Source organism: Canis lupus, chromosome 17, assembly GCF_048164855.1.
Source record: "Canis lupus baileyi chromosome 17, mCanLup2.hap1, whole genome shotgun sequence".
NCBI lineage: Eukaryota > Metazoa > Chordata > Mammalia > Carnivora > Canidae > Canis > Canis lupus.
Genome location: NC_132854.1, coordinates 5,927,282 through 5,944,951, shown reverse-complemented (window position 1 = coordinate 5,944,951; position 17,670 = coordinate 5,927,282). Strand labels below are relative to the sequence as shown.

At 42.7% G+C, this 17,670-nt stretch overlaps 2 long non-coding RNA genes across 3 annotated transcripts; one reads left to right on the top strand and one right to left on the bottom strand.

Moving 5' to 3' along the window:
- Nucleotides 1-202: 202 nt before the first annotated feature.
- Nucleotides 203-8,877, bottom strand: LOC140607852 (uncharacterized). Its single transcript, XR_012009764.1, has 2 exons — nt 8,504-8,877; nt 203-6,558 (listed from the first exon to the last, which is right to left on the bottom strand). It is a non-coding gene; the product is annotated as an uncharacterized lncRNA (long non-coding RNA).
- Nucleotides 8,775-11,821, top strand: LOC140607851 (uncharacterized). 2 transcript variants are annotated; one of them, XR_012009763.1, is made up of 2 exons: nt 8,775-8,865; nt 9,960-11,821. It is a non-coding gene; the product is annotated as an uncharacterized lncRNA (long non-coding RNA). The 2 variants fall into 2 exon arrangements; XR_012009762.1 differs by having other exon boundaries at nt 8,779-9,795.
- Nucleotides 11,822-17,670: the final 5,849 nt, after the last annotated feature.

Sequence of the window (17,670 nt, the reverse complement as noted above, 5' to 3'; positions counted from 1 at the left end):
TGAGATGCTTGGTTAAGGCCATGGAGTGGGTACTATTGGGGAAGATAAAAACAGGTAGTACGATCTGTGGACCATAATAATGCTGAACAGGAGTCAGTTTAGATCTTTCTGATTCTTCAGAACAGAACAGCTACCCATCCTCCCCCCAAACTTTCTCTCTTATTATTGTTTGACTCTAACAATAATACACATTACATTGGAGTTGCATTGTTCAAGCATTTAATTAACATATACTGAATACAATAACTCAATGAAATAATAATACAATTTCAGACAATCTGATACAATGTTTTGCTGACGATTCCATTTACTGAGCCTGATTGGGTGATGATGATGATGATGATGATGTCATCTTTTGGTCAGCCCTAGAAACACTGCCCCCTTTCCCTCCCAAAGACTCTGGTGCTGATTGAAAGTATATAAGTCACTGATACGGAATCATCACAAGGGATTTTCAGGAATAAGTTTGACCATCAGCTATTTTCATCTTACATGCTGATTTGAATATAAACTTGACTTAATTTCCGTCTTCTCTCTATCACATTTAAAGATTCTTCTTCCACTGGGAGTAAGGATGAGAAGACCCAGACGCTGAGAGGAGCGCCACCATAACCTCCTAGAGACAAGCTTTTTGACATCAACTGGACCATCTGGGTAATTCAGCAGCCACTTGTTCACAGGGAGCTGACTTGCTCTCTGACTTGCCTCAGACCCCTCCTCATCTTCTTTGGCTTAGCTTCTACTGCAGTCCCTCCACAGTCACCCAGAAATCTCTCTCTCTCTCTTTTTTTTTTTTTTTTAAGATTTCATTTATTTATTCATGAGAGACAGAGAGAGAGAGACAGAGACAGAGACAGAGACAGAGAGACAGGCAGAGACACAGGCAGAGGGAGAAGCAGGCTCCATGCAGGGAGCTGGACTTGGGACTCAGTCCTGGATCCCTGGATCAGGCCCTGGACTGAAGGCGGCGCTAAACCCCTGAGCCACCCCGTCTGCCCTCATGTTTTTTAAACAAAGAAAACATCGAGTATTAAGCTCCTCAAATACCTTTCAGTCCATCTCAAGGACATTTACAATTCGGGTAGTTTTGCATATTAGGTCTGTTTCAAAGGGTGTCTATCTTTCCAACACTGACCACCCCACCTCGTATTTTTTTAAAAATTGTCTTAATGTACACAAATACATACAAAAGAAAATTTTGCCATTTTCACCATTTTTAAGTGTATGGTTAGTGGCATTAAATACATTCATTCACCATGTTGTACAAACGTCACCACTACCCATCTCCAGAACTTCTCATCACCCCAAACAGAAACTCTGTACCTATTAAACAATAACACCCCACTCCCTATGCTTTGGAGTGCGGGAAATACTGTGACATCTTGAATTCCCCTATTCATGTAGTCTCTTCAATTTATAAACATTTTGACTTCCCATCCTGGATACACTTTGTTTTGCTCTCGAAAAACAAACCCTATTGTTCTTGACAGCTCGTTAAGAAGAATTCTTCTATATCCACTGCCCTCCATCATCTGCCCATCAAGCCATTTGCCCTGCTATTCCTCTTCTTCATTAAATTGAAAATGCCTTGAGGGCTAAGATGATGCTGTTCATACCTGCACCCTCAATGCCAGGTATAGTCATAGTGTATGACGCAAAATAGACAATAAATATTTGTTGGATAAATGACTGGAGGAAAACAATCACTTTGGTTGTAAGAATACTTGCTGAGTATGCTGTTAAGCTGCTTGCATGGATTTATTTATTTATTTATTTATTTATTTATTTATTTATGCCAAGTTGACTCCTAAGATGGTGACTCTAGAACTGCACTTGACCCTTTCACTGGTCTGCATCTATCTAGTCAATGATACAAATTAACTCACCTCTGATGAATAATCGCTACCCTCCCAAGTCTTTGCAAGGGAGGGTAATCTTTACTTAGATTACTAACTAATCTTAGCACTTCATTAATAACATCTATCTAGTTTTAAAGGTAAGCAATGTTTAGTCTATCTATGCAGATTGAATTCAATGTCCTAAATTAGTAGCGGAAGTAGAGAAATGATAGTAAGTGAACTAATGCTGAAGAGAAAAAAAGAAGGAAAGCTATCGTTTTTGTGCATATTTTTAAGATGCTTTTATATGTTACAGTAAATTATGTTTACCAGTTTTTTTGCTGCCTTTCTGGAGAGAGTGAATTCCTCCCTCCCTGAAATCCCAGCTTGGTCATTTGCCTTGCTTGAACCAATGAACTGTACATACATCCCAGAGAGTGACCAATCCTTCAGTCTGGGCTCGAAATGAAGAGGACATGTGGAGTCTGAGTCAGTCTGCAACAAGGGTAAGAGGAAAGTTTTGTTCCAAGATTCTGGGGTTATTTGTTACCAGCACAATCTAGCAATGGTTGAATAGACACCCAAATGCATCCCCTACTATATAAAGTCATTGAGAATAGAAATAGAATTTAAATGTAGTCCTTTAGTGGAGTTACTGGTAGTCTTCGATAGAGCTGAATATCAAATTCCTAGGACGTCAAACTTGCTTTTAGAATGTATGACACAACTCATTTGAAAAAGATGTGACAAAGGGAAGATTCAAAACCTCAGGTAGAAGCTATGATCTCAAGAAGATACTGATTTTTTATAAAAATGTTTATGTTAAATTAACGTTAATATTCTTTGATTTTTCTTTTTTGCTGGTAAATGATAAAGGACATATTTCAAATTACATCTTTCCCTCTAACATTCACTCAAAATATTTAGGATTTATGCTTTTTTGTAGAATAAAATAGAACTTTCATATTAATATCTTTTCCCCCAAGGATGAAAATTCATTCTCAATAGGTCATGTGTTGTATGTGAAAAACATACAGTCCTCATAAAATGTTTTAAAGCCCAGGTGAATGCCACTGTGAATTGGTCTAGCTTCTTCAGCCTCACTTTTAAAAGCTCTATAAATCTATCCGTGCCGTACCTTTGGCCTTCTCAAAGCTGGTACATGGGCTGACTCATAAATGAGACACTCCTTACAATTTGAAGAGTGCCACAGATTTCATACAAGTTGCTCTTCATCCTAAGCAAGCCTGATACTCGAGGGCTAAGTGCATCTTATTAAAGCATTGCATATTTGAGCTAGTAGAGTCAGGAAGACTGAAAGATCGATCCTCTTTTATTAGCCAAAGTAGATTTCAGTGTATCAGATTAGCTGAGCTGTGCAGAGAATATTGGTAAGTTGTTTCCCAGGTGGAAAGGTGGAAAAGGTATTAAAATTCTTCAGTTTCTCCCCAGAGCCTCAAGGAAAAAAAAAAAAAAAATTCTTAGCAAGACAGCCTGAAGTCCTCAGAGACCTGGCCTCTGATTTCCTCTCCAGACTCATCTGTCTGACTCTAGCTGTACTGAATTATTTGAAGAGGACACTTTCAAGTCCCCCTTCTCCTGGACAGCCCGAGCTTTCCTGATTTACCATGTGGCCTATATTTTATTTAGGATAACTAATGCTAGCTGTGACAAGTGAAACCCCCCCCCCAAGACTTTGAAGGCTTACACAAAGGGCCCAATGTGGTCTTGTCCACCATCTTCCACAGGAGGGAGGGAGGCAGGAAGGAAGCATCCTGGTGCTGCAGCCCATAGCTCACAGTCTTGAGGCTAGAACTCTTCACGGGGCCCCAAGCTCACTTCAAGGAAGGATGGAGGGCAGATATGGGCCTCATACCCAACCAACCTGTGCTTATTTAGGCTATAGGGCATGCCACACTCAGCCACAAGCATCTGCTTAGCCATCTCCTTTCCTCATTCGAGGAATGCTTCAGAGTTGCATCTGTCCTTATTTGTTCGCACCCAGAGCTCCCAGTACCTTTCCTGTCACCAGCAAGTGCTCTGCTCAATACACGTTTGTTAAAATAAAGAATAAATGAATGGATGGACGGATGGATGGTGGATGGATGGATCGTTAAGAATGACGAATTGTTGTTTGAATATCTGTTAGGTCCAGGACTTTCTTGAAACTCTTGCTATGAGTGGGAGATTTTCAAAATTGAGAATCCTGCATTCCCAAAGTAGAGCTGAAGAGACTGGATTTTCTCCAATCTCCTGTAGCTCGAGAACACAACATGAGAATACAGCCATGTTGCCTAAGTTTCTCTGGTCAGATAGACCCACACAGATTCCACAGCCACACAAGCCACACAAGGAAATACCATTGCATGGCTGCACGTAACCAAACAAATTTGATGGCAATTAGCAGAAGCCACAGTGACTTCACCATAGTTGTCAAATGGAGTTCCTGGTGCAGAGGAGCAAGGGGCAGTGACGGTACACATAACAGACTAGCAGAGGTGGTTTCTCATTAGCTGCCTCTGTGGTTGTGGTTTAGGGCATGATTCCATGGGGTTTGGCCTTGAATCTGGTTTTGCAGCCCTCCCAAGACGTCTGTGATCTATTCAATATTCCTTTAATTAAATCTCTATATACAGCTAGAAAGAGTCTGCTTCTATTACTTATACTTAAGAGCCAGTTAAGATCCAATAAAATAGCATGAGGCCACAGGACTGCATGGAACTGGTTGGAACTGGGAGAGAGAGAGAGAGTGTGTGTGTGTGTTTGTGTGTGTGCGTGCGTGTGCATGCACGTGTGCATGTGTATACACATGTGTGCACATGCAAGTGTAGGTATGTATTCGGAATCAAAGAGGAAGGAAACAGGTTTGCAGTGAGGCAGATGTGAAGTCATAAAGGGAATGAGGGAGTGGTAAACAGGCATCACAGGTAAATTTGCTGACTTCACTCTACATTTCTTTCTTCTATTCCAGTGAGACACTGCTGGTTCCTTATACTATAAGAATTCAAGGTGGTGGTCCATTTACAATCCCAACATTTATCCATTAAATTCATTACTTGTTCCTTCAATCTACCCTGAAACCTCATATTAATTAAATGCATACATTTGTGCTTTAAGTAAAAGCTGTTGTGAACAACCTCAAGTGGTACATAAATTCTCGGTCTTTCTCAAAAGTATACATTTGAAGGCAAGCTCAGATTAACGGGATATCTGAGCTAAAAGAAAATGAGGCCCAGAAGGCTCAATTGTATCACTCCAAGTAACGGAGTTTTGCTTAGTCAAAAGGTCTAATGTGATTGGAAAAGCAAGGGAGTCTTGGAGATAGAATTGCAAGAATATTCTGAAGAGAATGGTGCTTCTACTCTGTGACACCATAACCTTATGTGTGTGCTAATAAATATCGACTCAAAAAGAGGGAGCTGTCATAATCTTGGAAGAGACTCTCAAATAAGAGAGAATTTGGAGTTTTGCCCAAGAAATTTTAACTGAATACGTTTGTTTGTTTTCGTAAAATATTTATCTCCACTAAAAGTTGGTGGACTGTCAAAAGGCTGTTTCCTAGAGGACTGCTTTTTCTAGTGGCTGATACTTGTACACATTCACACGTCAGTTTTTAAAATTTAAAAACCAATATTTCAAGCAACCTGCCGTGGCTTGCCAATCTTTATCAAAAGTGCCTTCTCTGAAACAAACGAACAAAACAAGCATTAATATTTGAAATGTCTTGATTTAGGATTTTTCAAGTTGGCTCCTTGGTGATGTGAAAGTGGTATACCTATGAGGCAATTGACTTTCTCTTGCAATTATGCTCGCAGTTGAAAGAAGTGTAATTGAGGCTAGCATAACTGCTTCTGGATGTTTTCAAGGTACTGAAAAGACTAGCTGGAAATGAAGGGTTGACCCTTTCTGCAGCCTGAATAACTGGAGGTTCACCGTCATCTGAAGCAGCAACAGCCAGCTCTTCTTTTAAAACAAGTCCATTTTTCAAGCTGTTGTCGAGATTGCTATAGATCCTGGGGGCATGGCTGAAAACAAGATCATAATTGAGCAGTAGGAGGTCTGCTTATCTCTCTGGGCAAATAGCTGGCAGAGGACAGGGGACCCAGACTGTGTATATTCAAGGAACAATGCACCTGCTTGGAGGCCAAAATCATTTTAAAACTTATGAGTAAAAGAGGTGGGAAGAAATGGGTCCGAATGTTCTTCTGTTTGCTGACTTAGGATTTGATGTGGGGGTGGAGGCCGGGAGGTTCTATGGGGTAGGCAGAAAAGACATAATTAAAACTATTCATTTCGTTTAAAAAAAAAAATCTGCTCTATCTTCCCAGCGGGTCTTGATCTCTTTGTTACACTGTATTTGGAAAGTTCTATTGAAATGTCATTCAGGAAGTGCCACACGGAGGCCTAGTAAGAAAAAAAAAAAAAAAGGCTAGTTAGGGAATAAGAGGCAGTTGAAAGATAAAAGCATGCATGTTTTAAAAGAGTAATATTTCATTAGAAGCCTCTTACAAATGCTTGCTCAAACCTAAGCACTTGGACGTGGATTGAATCACATGATTTCCTATAAACAAAGTGAGATTTTAAGGAGTTACTAATTTTGCAGAACTACATGTTTGATTTTTCTTCTTCTTCTTCTTCTTCTTCTTCTTCTTCTTCTTCTTCTTCTTCTTCACCAACATATTAAAAATAAGATTGTGCCAAAGGGAGAGCTGATCTGTACCTAAAGGGGGGAAAAGGGACAATTATAAAATAATAATGCCCATAATTAAAATAAGTACAAACATGCATTTGGTGAGTATGTCGGGCGTAATGAATCAACTGTTGTTGCGCTCTATGATTTTGTTCTCAGCTAATTGATGCAAACCTACAATTTGATTTTCTTATTCCTTTTTATGCCTCTAAATAACCTCTTTCTGCTGCTCAAGATCTCCCATGGACATCAAAGGGAAGGTCTTGTATACAAGAGGAGACACCAGCAGGACAACAGAGGAAAAGGAGAGTTGGGGTTGCAAGGACCACATTTGTTGGAGCTAATTTTTAAAGAATGCACACACAGTATGAATATATGTGTCGTGTAAATATGTGATGATCCAGGAGAAATACCACGACCCCTGTGTCCCCCATCCATAAGAGCAAATCTATCAAAGCTAGGTATTTCAAAAGTGGGGGAAATAATAGCAATCTAGACATTGAAAATTACCAATTGTTTTCATTCTCTGAAACCATGTGAATGCAAAGCAAAAGTGATTCTGACAATTCAGAATAATAAATCAGTTCTTTAAGTTATTAAACAGAATATGGCCCATTTTCTTGTCTTCATGAAAACTGTGGCAGAGGGGAAGAAGAGTGGCTGGGAGAGGGGTGGGGAAGGGGAGAATCAGCTTTTTTAGCGATTTTGAGCTCTATTTTCCAAAGTTGATCTGGGTTCTACACACTTGCTGAAATATGGAAGCAAGTGCCAACCTAGACAAATGGCAGCATAACTCACTTGCAACGCTTTCAATTATGATTATAATTAGACACTCAAGTAAATCAAATGTCTTGCCTGGAGTTTCTCTGTAATCCACAGAAAGAATAAAATTTCTTTTTCCTAAAGGAACTAATTTTCTGTCATGTAATCAATGTATTTAATGACAGAGGAAGTTGGAATCATTTCGCTTTTTAACATCAATAATATTTGTCCAATTCTAATGGTGTGACATCGCATTAAAATCGTATTGATCACTAGAACCTAAAAAGGCAGAGAAATCACTTGCAACCTTTTAAGAAATAGATGTAGGAAGAATTTGAAAACAACTTTTTAGAGCTTTTCTAAAACTTGTTTGTTATTAGCAACAACTGGATGCTTCTTTTAAATATTAGTCAAAAATTTTATAAACAATTCATTCAAAGCGACAAAGTTTTAAATATGCTTGTAGAAATAATCTTACTGGTGTTACTATATATGAATAAAACTACATATATATTTCATCTGTGGTTTTGCTTATGAAAAATAATTAACATTATTTCACCACTTTCTGAGGTAGCTTGTTCAAAGAACCCAAAATCTAAAGAAACGTCAAACCCTTGTGTTAAAAGAGAATAGCATTTTACACGTTTCTCATGTGGGTGCCAAAATCTGACACCAGTGGCATTAAAAAACTTAATCAACTACTTAAGTATGTGCCATACTGCAGTGTGTATAGCCTACAGCAGAGTAAAACAACTTAGGAAAACAGAGTGAGAAGTAGTGAGAGAATACTGGTTTCTTGTGTACCTTGAAGATGGTCTTCATTTATAATCAGGTAGGTTTTATGGTAACAAAATCAACTTGTGTAATCCCACTTGGAATTTTAAAAGGGCTATTCAGGATATATATTTTAAATCCATGACATCAGGGACTATGATTTGACAGGGAATTATTCTTCGGAAAGGAAATACCCTAAACTTGTCTAAGGAGAAATTTTGTAGGTAGCAATCAAGACAGTGTTTCGTTGTGGTTGTGAATCCTTTCAAAAGGACGGCACTCTGAATGTTAACCTCATCTCATGTATTCCCAAGATGTATGCAATTGCCTCAGAGAGGAGAGCTGGGTAGTGAGGTCTCGAGGGTTGAGATAATGACATAAAGTACGTCGCAACGATTATCCGTGTACTTTTCCAGGAGATGCATTATTTAAAACCTACCCAGGACTTCAAGAATGAAAGACAGAGGAATGTCCACTTTATAAAACTGCCATTAAAGTGTGATCTGGAGTTGAAGACAAGGTTAATTATTGGTCTTTAACCGGAGTATCATTCTAGTTTAATATCAGTGCCCGGGTCTTAAATATTGAAGCAAGTCACATTTTTTCAGGGACAATTGCCTTTGAATGAAGAATGACAGAGCTCTGGTCTTTGCTGACCCTTACAACCCCTGCAGCGCAATCCATGGCAACTCAGTTACTACAGCAACCAAGGAACACGCACAAGAACAGGATAAGACCGTGAAATCTGATGTCATACTTTCACAGGATATAAATTGCAAATGATATTCTAAAGTAGATTTGGTAAGCATGTGATCTACATTATAAATTAGCTGGAAGGGCGGAAGTTCCCCCGGGACCAAGAAGGATCTTACAGTCAAACATTCAGCAACACTTACTGATCACCTACTCTGCATGGCCTACAAAGACAAACAAGACCTAGTGTCTGAAGAGCTTTTCCCTTTTGGTCCTCACTCACTGTGGCCAGAAGCTCAAACTTAGTTCGCTACTTTTCTTAGAGCCTTTGTTGCCAAAGATAAAGTGAGTTATTTTGCAATGCTGCTGTTGGTTTGGCCAGCGTAATGACCAGATCTCATCAGACATTATCCAGACCTTTGTCATATTTCCAGGTCCCCTTCTGTAGAATCAGCTCTCAGTTTCCCGTTTCCACCTTGGAAAACTGACTTAAGGATTTTCGTGTCTTGGGCCCCCCTTTGAGAAAATAAGGCTTCTAATTTATCCTGTCGGTGTTGCGTTCTTGAAGTAGTTGCAGTGACCTTCATCCAAGCATCTCTAGCCCTTCATTATAACACATATTTGGACAAAAAAAGTGAGAAAGAGAACAACCAATGGCCTCAAGTTACTGGAGTTCTACAATTAGACCCTTAAAAGCCCATTTGCCATGTTATACTTAGGACAGAAAAATAGAATTGGCTTTTGTGTTAAGACTCCATCAAGGGCTTTTCAAATAAACCTAAGATTTGAGTAGCAACAATCACAATGACATGTGGCTCTAACCTGCCATTGGCTCTGATCCGATTTGTCTCAAGCTCAAGACTCATGGCCAGCCTCAACTTTGCAACCCTGGAGACAAATGTCATAGCAGTCCTTCAACGTTTAACCTCTACAAAAGGGAACACCCAAGACTTTTGGGAAATAGGAAGGAGCAAAATTACTACATGTAAATTACCACATGTTACTGTTTCTCCAAGCTTGTCCCCAGATTAAATGCAGGTAGTTTTAACCACTGCGCATTTCCCTGTAGCCCCTGAATCCGTTATTGGCATGATGAGGACATCCTCCCTTTCTGCTACCGTCAGACGGATCACTACAGGCCCAACTGCTCTGCGCCAGGCTGTTTCCAAGCCAGGTAACTGGCTCTTCCTTTCTCCTTTCAGATCTGTTCCATCACTGAGATGACCCTCATGTCACACATTTAAAGAATATAAAGGAAAGCATATTTGCACGTCATGAAAGGTTAGAAGCAGAAAATAATATCACCATCTGAGAGTCGGAGTCATTCCTTCGTTTATTGTAAAAATAGTTCTCCAGCATGTGATCACCCAAGCACCATGTGGCTTGGAGCAAGACAGTCCTCAGAGACCCCCAGTTTGTGGAGAGAAGCAAGTACCAGGCATGTGAACTGAGCAGCAGTGATCAGAACTGTACTGAAGATACACACAGGGCACCAGAGAGCGAAAGGCAGCCCACCCACTGCACATCTAGGGGAAGACGAGGTAAGGAGTCTGAAGGCAGACCCCTGAGCTCCCCCTTTGGGAAGGTGTAGACAGCTGTGTGGTGGTACAGGGCCACAGAAGGTGTGTCTGCAGGAGAGGGAGGCATAGCCACACTGTGAAGGGCTACCTTGAGAAATTAGCTCCTCACCCCCTCAGGAAACTAGGGAGCCTTTTCTAATAATACTCTTCCTCCTGGCCTACACACAGCCCCAGCACAGCTCCAGCAGCTCTGGGATCGTGTTGGCTAGCCATTGCTACAGAAGAGATTACCCAAGAACTCAGCATCCTGAAACAACCACCGTTGATTATGTCCCAGTTTATGTGGCTCAGTCAGTGACCTCTGGCTCCAGGTTGTAGTAGTCTGGCTGGACCGAAGGGATGGTGCCAGGAAGTCACTGAAGGATGTTCCCACAAGCTCACTCCATGGGTGAAGTTGCTTCTACTCCAAGTGAGTAGCTCAAGGGAGAGCAAAACACACACCCAAGATGGAAGACACCCAAGCCAAAGCCTCCTAAGTTCGCAACCTATCTAAAGAAGTAACATCTCATTGCATTTGCCACCTTCTGCTTGTTAGAAGTGAGTCACTAGGCCCAGCCCACAGTCTAGGGGACAGTGTTCCCAGGGTAGGAAATACCTGGAAGGCAGGGGTGCCTGGGGGCTACCTAATAGGCTGCCCAGCACAGGGACAGTTCCAAGCTTGCATCTGAGGCTGGCCACACCATGCCACACTGCAGGAGCAGAGAGGACAGAGGCCCCATCCTTGAATCACACTCAGAATACCAGCGACATTTCTTGTGCAATTATTGGAAGCCAGGCACGGTATTATAAACTCATGATTCTCTAACTCTTAGAACAACCGTGTGAGACAAGAAGTATCATCTCCATTTTACAGTTGAAAAAAGTCTGATTAATGTACCCAAGGAAAGACAGCCAGCAAATGCTAAGAGTATTACTAGAATCGGGGTTCGGACCTGACCTACATCTCTCTCTGTCTCAAGCCCACTTGTGCCCATGGCCTCAGTACCCTGCCTGCTTCTTCTGGCTTGTGTTCAACTGTGCTCTCCCCAAGCACTGCAGAACCCAGTACATCACTCATGATGCTCTACAGAGGGAATCGTAATGTCACAGAGAAACATGTCAAACAGGACTTTACGACCGTGGTTCCCTGCCCTCAAGAGTAGATGTGACAGTGCTGATGCTGTCATCACGGCTGAACAGTACAGAAAGTTGCCCATGAGCTTGCTGAGCCTCAGGCCCGCAGTACTGAGCCTGTCATATGTGATCCCTTCTGGGTCGAGAGCTCCATCCTGTCGCCTGCCTGTGCTCTAAGCCGCACCGTGAAGCCTACGGGACACGCAGTTTATAAAAGCTAGTTGTGCATTAATGCCAAGTTTCTGGGAAGAAGACTGACAATTAATACACAGAAATTTCATTCGAGATCCAGTACAAAAATATAAGTGACATCCACACTGAATGTACCTGGAAATGTGTAGAGTCACCAGTAAAAGATGGCTGTGAATGAGCTATGAAGAGTCAATTTTTAAAAAATAGGGTCAAGTAGTCATGAAAGCACTTAGCCAAGAAGCAGAGAGACACCGCCTCCGTCTGATTGCACAGTTCAAAGATGAAACATGTTTAAATTTGTTCTATAATAATAGCTTTTATTTATATTTATTCCAAAGTACTCAAAGTACTTTGTGAAATTATTTCATGTCCAAGAGGTAGGAGGAGATAGGTGTTATTATCCCGAGGTTGCGTGAGGGAGCTAACCCTCCTGAGTGTCCTGGGCCAGTGTCCCGTCACCCCGCGCTGGCCCCGGGGCCCCTCTGGACAGCCAGGGTGGGACGCCCGACTTAGCGCTGACTGGAAGCCACTCAGCATCTGCCAGAGGAGACGATGCTGTCATAGCGTCTCCATGAAAAGAGACAAAAGCTAAACGAGACCCCAAAGCGAGAGTAGGTGGAAAGGGAAGCCAAGGAGAGGGAACAGCATGTGCTAAAGCTCAAAGGAGGGGAGCCAGGTACATGTGGGGAATGCTCATGAGCTCTCTGCTCACCGTAGCTCACTTCTACCCATCTTAGCACAATGTACAAATTGCTGCATTTTGCCTTTTGTTTGGTTATTTACTACTGTTGTGTTTTTGTTTAACTTTTACATTTAAAAAACTCTTGTTAGTGGAACTACACCCTGATGTTTCCTGGAATGGCTATGGTCGGCAGGCTCTAGGTCACAGAGCTCTAACTGTCCTCTGAAAAGATATTTTCCAGGATTGGAACTTGTTCTTTATTCTGTTTCCTGTGATGAGAGGCACTGCCTGGCCTTCCCGCGACTACCTTCTTGTAATCCTCTCAAGGTGAGTCCTCGCAGGGCTCCTTCCCTGGACTGCCCGCTCAGATCCACCACCCACTAATCTCTGTTATTCCTGGTACACAACGAACACAAGATGAGAGGTCTTTGCAGGCCACCCCAGGTCAGCAACCGTTTTTTTTTTGTTTTTTTTTTTTTTTGAGGAGATTATCTCAGGAAAAAGAAAAAAAATCTATCAAATATACAAATCATTTCTCAGCAAAAAGTATCTTTTCCCTGAAAAATAAATATAAACTGGCCTATCATTCAATTTGGGGTCATTTTTGCAACATAGAACATTGGATGATTTCTCCTTTTTATTTTGTATTTATTTTTTAATTTTTGTTTATTTATGATAGTCACAGAGAGAGAGAGAGAGAGGCAGAGACACAGGCAGAGGGAGAAGCAGGCTCCATGCACCAGGAGCCCGATGTGGGATTCAATCCCGGGTCTCCAGGATCGCGCCCTGGGCCAAAGGCAGGCGCCAAACCACTGTGCCACCCAGGGATCCCATTTTTTTTATTTTTTATTTTTTTTTAATTTTTATTTATTTATGATAGTCAGAGAGAGAGAGAGAGAGAGAGAGGCAGAGACATAGGCAGAGGGAGAAGATTTCTCCTTTTTAAAGGAGAAATTGGGGATCCCTGGGTGGCGTAGCGGTTTGGCGCCTGCCTTTGCCCCGGGGCGTGATCCTGGAGACCCAGGATTGAGTCCCACATCAGACTCCCTGCATGGAGCCTGCTTCTCCCTCTGCCTATGTCTCTGCCTCTCTCTCTCTGTGCGTGACTATCATAAATAAATAAAAATTTTTAAAAAATTAAAAAAAATAAATAAAGGAGAAATTGTACCATTGACTTAGTGCAAAAAAAGAAAAAAAAATCTAAAGGATAAAATTAGATTTAGTGGTGTGCAACAATTTTTTTTTCCCCGGCTACTGATTTACTGTGTTACAGAAAAATCAAATAAAGGTCAAAGAACTTACACAAGATTAAAAATGTGTCTAAAATAACATAACCTGACTTATGTACTACCATGGAAAGTTGTCAAAATTATTTACTTAAGAAGCAATCAATCAATCAATCAATCAATCCCCAAAACCCAGTTGAAAGATTCCATTCTGGTTTAAAAAAAAAATCATTATAATTTGTATGTGTTTTTACTTTTTTTAAATCTGAGGAACAAATATCGAACCGTTAACAATAGTCATCTCTGGGAAGGAGGTTCTGAGAAATATTATACTTTTTTATATTACAAATTTCTCTATTGTCTAATTTTTTTTAATGAGTATGTGGGTTTTTAAAAAGATTTTATTTATTTTTTCATGAGAGACACAGAAAGAGAGAGGCAGAGACATAGGCAGAGGGAAAAGCGGGCTCCCTGCTGAGAGCCTGATGTGAGACTTTCCTTCGTAGGACCCTGGGATCAGGACCTGAGCCAAAGGCAGATGCTCAACCACTGAGCCACCCAGGAGCCCCAAGTCTGTGTTTTTTAAGCATCAGAAAAATCAATAAGGAAAAAACCATTTATACTGTCTGCCAAACTCCTACCTAGCACATGTTCCTTCTGGTCTTTGGGGTAGAGGTGGGATTATTCAAGCATTGCTTCACGTTGTGTCTATGCTAGAAAGGGGCCCTGTGTGGCTCCATGTCCCAGAAGGCTTCCCTCCTGCTCAGGCAGGTGTCTACGTTCCCCAGGAAGCGGCCCCAGCGCTGGCTGCCAGGCTGGGAGGGGAGATGGCTACGTGCCACCCATCCCTGCGAGCTTTGAAAGGGGCAAAGCAAAGGGAAGCCAAAACCAGAGGGCCCTTCTAGACCATGGCCTGACAGGGACTCCAGTCCTGAGATCAGCCTGGGAGGGTCTCTGTCCCCAGCAGAACCTCTCACGCTAGCCGGGCATGAATCCAGGGCTCCAGGGCCGGGTGGCCAGGTTTGGCTGCTAAAATCCAAACACTGATGGTCTTTCCCCACCTGGGAAAAAAAAAAAAATGTGTTTTAAGCTTTTCTCTCACAATAGTTCTTAAACCTTTGAACCTGCTACCACTTGCCCTTCTTCTAATTTTTTTGTGAAAATGGTACCTGCTTTAAGACTAAATTATACGTTTGTTCTAAGCTTAACGTGTGAGTATTTTGTGCAGTTTTACAAAACACAGTAGGATCTCTTGGTGCATCGCTACCCCACCTGTACCTGAACATGCCTGAGCCAATGCCACTGCCAGAAAGGTGCTGGGTCCCCCGCTCCCTGGCCTGGGTGCCCTGGTCACGAGGAACGCGGCAGCCCTGCATCTATGCAGGTGGTCGCCTCTGCCTGGACTCCTCCTTCCCTGCTTCCTTCCTCATTGCAGACCCTGATCGACCTTCACCTTCTTTGGGACACTTCCTTCTTTGGGACACTTTATTCTGTTTTTCCCCCAAACTATGAGGCCCTTTCTGCACCCTTGTCCCGCAGCACCTGGCACATGCCTCTCCTTAGGAGACTTTTCACACTGCAAACACTTTTACTTATTGTCTTCTCTCCCTGGCTAAAGGATGGGTCCCTCAGAGGCAGACACAGCACCTCTTCACTCTTGTTCCTTGACACAGGGGCCGCAAAGGGTTTGGAGCACTCGTTGGAGTACTGAGCACTTAAGTAATGTCTTAAGAAATAGGGCAAATGTTTAAGCCAACCCTGTCTCTAACCCAACTAAGCCAAACCCTACCCAACTCTACTAGCATCTCACTAGGAACTTAGAAGGAAGGGAGGGGGTGGGATGAGAAGAAAATGGTTTCCAAAGCATCTTTCTCTGCCTTTCTAAGCCTACCCAGGTGAGATGACCACTAGAGTTTGCTTAGTAGCTTGCATGATAAGGTCTCCCGACCTCCACAGTTTATGGTCTCATTTTGCAAATACTTATGGAACACCTATCATGTGCCAATCACCATGCTGAGTCCAGTGAGTAAAATATATGGTGGGCGGTAGCCTCGTGGATCGACAGACAGGGATCAGTGGTCACACATATATACTGATAAGCCATAACAAAGCCACCCATAAAAACTATATGCATGGGCAGCCCAGGTGGCTCAGCGGTTTAGCGTCTGCCTTCAGTCCAGGGTGTGATCCTGGAGACCTGGGATCGAGTCCCACGTCAGGCTCCCTGCTTCTCCCTCTGCCTGTGTCTCTGCTTCTCTGTGTGTGTGTGTCTCTCATGAATAAATAAATAAATAAAATCTTAAAAAAAAAAAAAACCTATATGCATAAGAGGAGGTCCTGGCCTGGTCTGGAGGATGTTGCTGGGCCTAGCACAAAGAATGAAAGGAGTTTGCTACGTGGCATGGCTGCGTTGGCAGCATTCTGGGCAGGAAGGGTACCATGTCACGAAGCTTCAGAGGTGGAGCAGACCAGGCGTGAATGGGGAGCTCGGTGTGCCTGGAGAGCAAAGACCAAGGGAGGGAGATGGGTCCTAAGAAGAAAGCAGGAGCTGATGACTCTGGGCCTGCTTGGCTGTCTCAAGGGCAAAGGGAAGCCACGGAGGGCTTTGGGCACGGGGATGGCACCGTCAGATGGCTATTCTGAACATCTCCAGCCACTGCATGAAGAAGCAAAGAGGACATAGTGGGTGCAGGAAGACTATTTCAAGAGGCCAGGCAATGGAGGGTGACAGTTTGGCCCACAGCAGTGGTGACGGGGAGGAAAGAAGCAAAGAGGTAAGTGACATTCTTAGAAACCAAAGCCAGTAGGACTTGGGGATGAGCTGGGTGCAGGGACAGGCAGAGACCTCTGGCTCACTTACTGAGACAAGTGATCCCGGGAGACTCTAGGGCCTTTGCGACCTGTGGGGTCTTCTGGACACCCCCACAGGGTTTGGTTGTCTCTCACACTTGCTGCAAGAATGCAGAGGAACCGTGTCTCTCGTTCAGGTCTCAGCACAAGCATCTCTAAACCAGGAAGGATTTGGAGATTTGAGGACAAGAACAATGCCTTTTTTCATGCCTCCCACTTAAGCTAAAGCCCACGTTAGGCTCCTTTGTCTTGGTAAAACACGTCTTTATGGGATGTATCCATGGGCTGTACTGCCAATGAGACTAGCAGCACCTGCCAAAGCAAGGCACAGTGAGCATGGCAGGAGCTGCAGAGCTGGGAAAGGCAGCCCACAGGTCACCTACCGACGTGCGTGCGTGATGGCACCCTCTCACTATATTATGTGCACTATATTATGTTGTATTACTCAACTTTGCTTCTTATGGTTTTTAGGTATGTCTACTTTTCCTTACTTGAATATAAGTTTTTTAGGGTCGAATCTTTCTTTTTCATCCTTATTCCTCATAAGACCTAGAAAAATGCTCTATGTATTTTTCTGCTCCCTCTCCATAAAAATGCTCCCTCTCCATAAAAATCTGTCCAGGGAGTTGGAATGGGACCTCTGGGCAGCTTGGTCAGTTAAGCATCTGACTCTTGATTTCAGCTCAGGTCGTGATCTCGAAGTCGTGGGATCGAGCCCTGGGTCAGGCTCCATGCTCAGTGCAGAGTCCGCTTGACTCTCTCCCTCTGCTCCTCCCCTGCTCATGCTCTTTCTCTCTCTTTCTTTTTTTTTTATAATAAATTTATTTTTTATTGGTGTTCAATTTACCAACATACAGAATAACACCCAGTGCTCATCCCGTCAAGTGCCCCCCTTTCTCTCTTTCTCTCAAATAAATAAGGAGAGAGAGAGAGAGTTGGAATAATGATAGCTAATTTAGCTAAATATCCAGAAAGAGGCAGTAAAGCAGTTTCTCCTGAATTGTTAGTATCAGCTAATCAGCAGCTTTGCACGTGACCTTTAGAATCCTAGAGAAGGAGGTGTTCACACACTGAGTTACTCGTTTATTCACCCAACAAAGCATTGCACACCCACTACGGGCAGCACACAGAAGGGGAAGGAAAGGTCTTTCTCCCAGGAGTAGCCTATGACACGGCCGGCAGCCACCTGCCCGGAGTGTTGGCTTGGCCTGGGGAGTCCCTCCAAACTAGACAAAAACCACATCCTCTGCTAAACAAGAAGGCAGGGAGA